General features: G+C 47.2%; 1 protein-coding gene across 1 annotated transcript in view; it reads left to right on the top strand.

Moving 5' to 3' along the window:
- The first annotated feature begins 4547 nt into the window (after nucleotides 1–4547).
- Nucleotides 4548–6000, top strand: part of IFTAP (intraflagellar transport associated protein) — a 63194-nt gene continuing 61741 nt past the window's right edge. The window contains exon 1 of the mRNA XM_034768755.1: nucleotides 4548–4923. The gene's annotated coding sequence lies outside the window, so the exon portion shown is untranslated. The remainder of the gene's footprint in view (nucleotides 4924–6000) is intronic.

Here is a 6000-nt window from a genome sequence, read left to right as displayed (position 1 = left end):
GGAGCACTTCTGCTCCCGCCTCCCCCGCAGCCCTTGTCCCAAAACTCTTTCCCTTGTGCCCCCATGTCACCGCCAACCCACTTTTCACAACATCCAGGTTCTTATCACCACCAGCTGCTTCCAACACCTGTAGCTTCACCACCCAGCCCTGAAACTACAACCCTTACCCACTGCACTCAACCTCATCACCACGCATTTTAGCCAGCCTGAAGTGCAGCACTCATTGCAAGGCACTCCAGACAGGAAGGCTGAGTATGATAACAGGACATACGCAAATCTGTGATTGTCCCATTCCCCACCTTAATAGCCCTGCTCTCTGGCTGTTCAAATTCAGCCTCCAGGTGTTGAACGTCTGAGGTCCATGCCTGAGTGAATCTTTCACCCTTTTCTTCACAAATGTTATGGAGGGTACAGCATGTGGATATAAGCGTGGGAATGTTGTCATCGGCTAGGTCCAGCTTCCCATACAGACAGTGCCAGCGGCCCTTTAAACGGTGAAAAGCACACACAGTCATTCTGCACTGACTCAGCCTGTTGTTGAACCGCTCCTTGCTGCTGTCAAGGCTCCCTGTGTAGGGTTTCATGAGCCACGGCATTAAAGGGTAAGCAGGGTCTCCAAGGATCACAATGGGCATTTCGACTTCCCCTATGGTGATCTTCTGGTCTAGGAAGAAAGTCCCGGCTTGCAGTTTCCTGAACAGGCCTGTGTTCCGAAAGATGCGTGCATCATGCATCTTTCCGGACCAACCTGAGTTAATGTCAATGAAACGCCCACGGTGATCCACAAGCGCCTGGGGAACCATAGAGAAATACCCCTTCCGATTAATGTACTCGGAGGCTAGGTGGGCTGTTGCCAGAATTGGAATATGTGTCCCATCTATCGCCCCTCTGCAGTTAGGGAAACCCATTTGTGGAAAGCCAGCCACAATGTCCTGCACGTTACCCAGAGTCACGGTTCTTCTGAGCAGGATGCAATTAATGACCCTGCAAATTTGCATCAGCACGATTCCAACGGTCGATTTTCCCACTCCAAAGTGGTTAGCGACCTATCGGTAGTTGTCTGGAGTGGCCAGCTTCCAGATTGCAATAGCCACCTGCTTCTCCTCTTGCAGGGCAGCTCTCAATCTTGTGTCCTTCCGCCGCAGGGTGGCGGCGAGCTCAGCACATAGTCCCATGAAAGTGGCTTTTCTCATCCAAAAGTTCTGCAGCCACTGCTCATCATCCCAGACTTGCATGACGATGTGATCCCACCACTCAGTGCTTGTTTCCCGAGCCCAAAAGCGGCGTTCCACTGTCATGAGCATGTCCGTGAATGCCACAAGCAGTCTCACGTGGTATGCTTTATGCGAGTTGACATCATTGTCAGATTTCTCACTGTCAGTTTGTAGCTTAAGGAGTAACTCAATTGTAATTCGTGACGTGCTTGCGAAACCCATCAGCATGTTCCTCAGCTGTTCGGGATCCATTCCCTCAGACCGAAAGGGAAGACAAGAGCGCGCAGTACAAAAAATGTTGAAAGATGGTGCCAAATGTGGACAGAAGCACAGGGATTGCTGGGATGTGAAGCGATGCATCACGGGGCAACGGGACAGGACCCAGAATGACCCGCACCTCCCTGCCCCCTTTGCAGAAGCTACAGCGCCATAATGGGAAGAGGTGCTCTGTGAGATAGCTGCCCATAATGCACCGCTCCCAATGCCACTGCAAGTGCCGCAAATGTAGCTACGCCAGTGCGCTCAGGGGCGGCTCCAGGCACCAACGCACCAAGCGTGTGCCTGGAACGGCAAGCTGCGGGGGGTGGCGTGCCAGTTGCTGTGAGGGTGGCAGTCAGGCTGCCTTCGGTGGCATGCCTGCAGGAGGTCTGCCAGTCCCGTGGTTTCGGCAGCGAGTATGCCGAAGGCGCAGGACCGGCGGACCTCCCGCAGGCATGCCGCCGAAGGCAGCCTGACTGCCGTGCTTGCTTGGGGTGGCAAAATACATAGAGCCGCCCCTGAGTGCGCTTGCAGCTGACAGTGTGAACACACTGCAGCTCTTTCCCTGATGCGGTTTCCGAGGGCTGGTTTAACTCACAGCGCTCTAAATCTGCAAGTGTAGCCATGCCCTCAAGGGAAAGAGCCTGAATTGGAATTTGGCCAGGACATCAGGGTGAATACACTCTTGTAAAAAGTGCCAGGAGACCTTTAATGACTGTAATGCAGACATAAGAGTGCATTTATGTCTCATCTGAAATATGCACCTCCAGCAGCACAATGTTTTCTAACACCCGTGTTGGTACATTGCTTCAGTGCTGACACTTGGAGGCCATCACATTAATAAAGATAGACTTGAACCACAATGTTCAGATCCAGAATTGAACTTCCCCAAAATTCTGGGCTGTTCAGATCAGGTTCATTTCTATTTCCAGTAGCACCTAGATGATATTTGTCAGTTTCCCATCCAAGTATTGACCCAGCCTGACCCTCTTTAGTTTGTATGATCAGAGGAAAAGTTGGTCTGACTGCAGAAGTGCTGCACAGATTTCAAAAGAAAATTGACAATTTTTTTCTAGTGCCTCGCCTCATATTTTAGATTCATTTTACTCTCCCTGTGTCACTTAGTGTGTCTTGTCCTTAGAAAATGCTTGTCTTTCTAACATAATCAATTTGGCTCAGAGGAAGGGGAAGTTAAACTTTGCCTGCAATAAAGTGCTAATCACAAGTACTGCCCTACTGGATGAGAACAATGGTCTTTTTAGTACAGTCGCCTTTCTGCAACAGTGATCAGCTCCTTCAGAGGAAGGGGCACGAAATCCTGCAGTAGGTAGTTTTGGAGTCACCTGTCCACAAGGGAAATCAGAAGAATCCTGTTCACAATTATGTGTGCTCAGAAAACTCAGATTCCTATCATGAAAATGTCGGATTCTCCTCCTGAATTTGTTTGGCAGTTAAAGGCATAGCACCATACAAAAACTGTATCCATTTAACAGACCCATTCCTTTAAAAATAGTATTTTAATAAAATGAACTTAGGTAGCAGGTCTTTAACTGGTCACTTGCTAACTGGCCATATTGTTTCAATTGGTTTATTTCTTCTACGGGAATTCATTTGAAATATGTCTCTTACATTTAATACAGGATCCTTCATTCCAAATGATCCCAAATTGCTTTAAAAATTTCAAAAAACATCTGCCAATGACATGCAGTCACCTCTGAGGTGGACCTCATCAGTTGGCTAACCGTGCACTGCAGTTTGCTATGGAGAGCAAAGGATGTCTTATTCAAATGCAAGAGGGCTGTAGAGCTGACACTGGCTCTGGTGAAAAGTACCAGGGGGCCCTTAATGACTTCAGAACAGTGCCCTTTAACACTATACCTTACTGGGCATCAGAGCCATCCCTTGGGTACGGCGAATTGGGGCGACTGCTCTGGGCCCTGTGCTTTGGGGGGCCCCACGGGCTGCTGGTGCGATTGACCGGTGCCAGGCATGGTTGGTCCTGGAAGTGACGGATTCGTCACTTCCGCCCCAGGCCCCTCACCCCCCTAGGGATGGCCCTGCTGGGCATTCAGCATTGACATGGGCTGTCTATACTGCCTGCAGCAGCGAGTCTCAGAGACAGACTGGGGCTCGTGACGCCTGCGCTATAGCACTAAAATTAGCAGTGGAGACATTTGGGCTCAGGTTCTGAAGCCAAGGGAGGGGGGTTGGCCAAGCTCCAGGCCAAGATGTAATTTCTGCACAGCTATTTTTAGCTCTGTAGTGTGAGCCCCATGAGCCCACGTCTGTTGACCCGGGCTCTAAACTCACTGCTGTACTGTTGCTCACTGTGTAGATGTACCCAATGTTAAAGAGTGCCCAGCTGCATTCCTAACATCACCTTTTGAAGCAAATGAGGTTTCTTTGGAGGCCTCCCATACCAGAGCTGATGATACCCACCAGCGCTTATTCTCTGAGATCTGAAAAGGTCACACCTCATGGGATTGTGGCTGCTGGTTTTAGAAAAAGAAATTTACCCTTGTAGCCAGTCCAATTCTTTTCTTTCCCTAAATAATCTTTTAAGTAGGCAGCACTGTCAGAGCCATTTGGAATGCACAACACCTAATTAGGCACTGAACTCAGGTAATATTTCCACAATCAAACGAGAGCAATATGGTTGCTTGCAGTTAAAGTTCTTAGATAGCAGGGCATCTGCAAAGATGAGATTTAGGGCCAAGTATTATAAAAGCACAAGCAAATCCCAGTCAAGTAAATGGGTGCTGCACACATGTGCATCTAAAGGCCTGCTCCTTCTCCCACTAAAGTCAGTGGGAAACTTCCAGTGACTTCAGTGGGATTAGGCTCCTAGGTCTTGAAAATAGTTTGAACTAAAACAAAAAACATCCAAGAATCATTTGAAAGTTTTTCTCCTTCATAACTGAAACATCCATGCTTTGAGTTCGTTCATATAGTTCAGTTGATCTGCACCTGCTCATAACCAGAGGCTTAGGGTCTTCTTTAAAGTTCATACCAGGAGCTGCTCTCTAGTTGCAGGTGGCTGGGGGTTGGGGGAGGGGGGAGGAGGTAGGGCAGGACTGTAACACAAGGAGGGTAGGGAGTTTTTCTGTACAACTGCAGTGCTGCAGTACAACCAACATGACAAACTGCTATAAAGGAATGTAGTTTTTAAAAAGTTGTTGCTCCTGTCTCGAGAAAGTTAGGGATCCCCAAGCATCACCCCTCTTATACCTCTTTTATTCTCTGTTCTCTTGAGGTACCATGTTGTAGTGACTTTTCTGATATATAGAATCAATGTAAGCTCTTCTTCAACAGAAAGAAAAAAGCTACAACTACAGACAAACAGACTTCCATTCAGCTTGAGTTCCACCTTTGTCTCTGTTGTTTACCAGGGACCACACCCTGTTTGGAACTATACAGCACACACGACCAGCTAGAGGCTGAATGATATACTGTGAGTAAACATATTACAGGGACTGCCGTTCTGGCCAAGGTGGATGGACCACAGCTTTCTGAGGAGTTTGTCACTGAGGTTCTTGAGCTGTCCAGTAGGCAGGGGATAGGACTGTGAAATGCAGGGTACTTATGACCCATCTGTCAATTGCACCATATTACGAAGCACACTTGCTTAATTTAGACTCACATTTACTTCTGCCCTACAGAGACCTGATGCTAACTCATTGTTTATTGCAATAATAATAGTATTGTAGCAAATCCATAGCCACCTAAGACTTCATGGTGACCTCCATGCTGATCACCATTGTGACAGTGGGGACAGAATTCAGACCCTCTTGCTTCAGAAGCATAGACCCCTACTACTAAGGCTAAGTGAGAAATGGCTGTAGGTGTTAGCAGTATAGGGTATATGAGACACAGTTCAGCTGTAGGAGGGGCCTGCTTCCCCAGCAGCTACACTGCTGCATGCCTGGCTCTCCCTTAGCCCCTATTCTGCCACCCTAGCCAGGCCACAATTCAGCGCAAAGGAAGTTCCTTGCATGGAGGTTTTGCTGGTGCAAGAGCAAAGTAAGTTTTACTGATGAAAGGTGCTATAGAAATGTATGTGGCTTATCACTGTCATCTAGGCTGGAAGAGAACAGATTTTGGTTTTATAATCTGGATATCTCAAGGAGATTTGGAAAACAATGATTTGAGTCCGATATAGGTAGTGAAATGACTGTGTAGGGGAATGGATCAGGCACTATACAGTTAAAACAGAGCATCTGACATTAAACTAATACAGTTGTGAAGCCTGAGACATTCAGATTTAGATGATAAACTCTTCAGGACAGTGACTCTGTCTTCCTGTATCTCTACATGCATCAAAATACTGCTCTATAAATAAATATACTAATGAATTACCTGTTTTTATTGAGGATGATTGTTGACAGATCCAAATTCCCAGCATTGGAATGTGACTTTCCCCTTTGTATGATAATCAAAAAGACTATACCACATGACGCAGTAGTGGAATATTTATTTCTGAACAGTAGAATTATGTAGGATTTTTCTATGTGCGGTTAGGCACTGCTGC

The sequence above is a fragment of the Trachemys scripta genome, chromosome 4 (assembly GCF_013100865.1).
Source record: "Trachemys scripta elegans isolate TJP31775 chromosome 4, CAS_Tse_1.0, whole genome shotgun sequence".
Taxonomy (NCBI): Eukaryota; Metazoa; Chordata; order Testudines; family Emydidae; genus Trachemys; species Trachemys scripta.
This window is presented reverse-complemented; position numbering and strand designations above follow the sequence as displayed.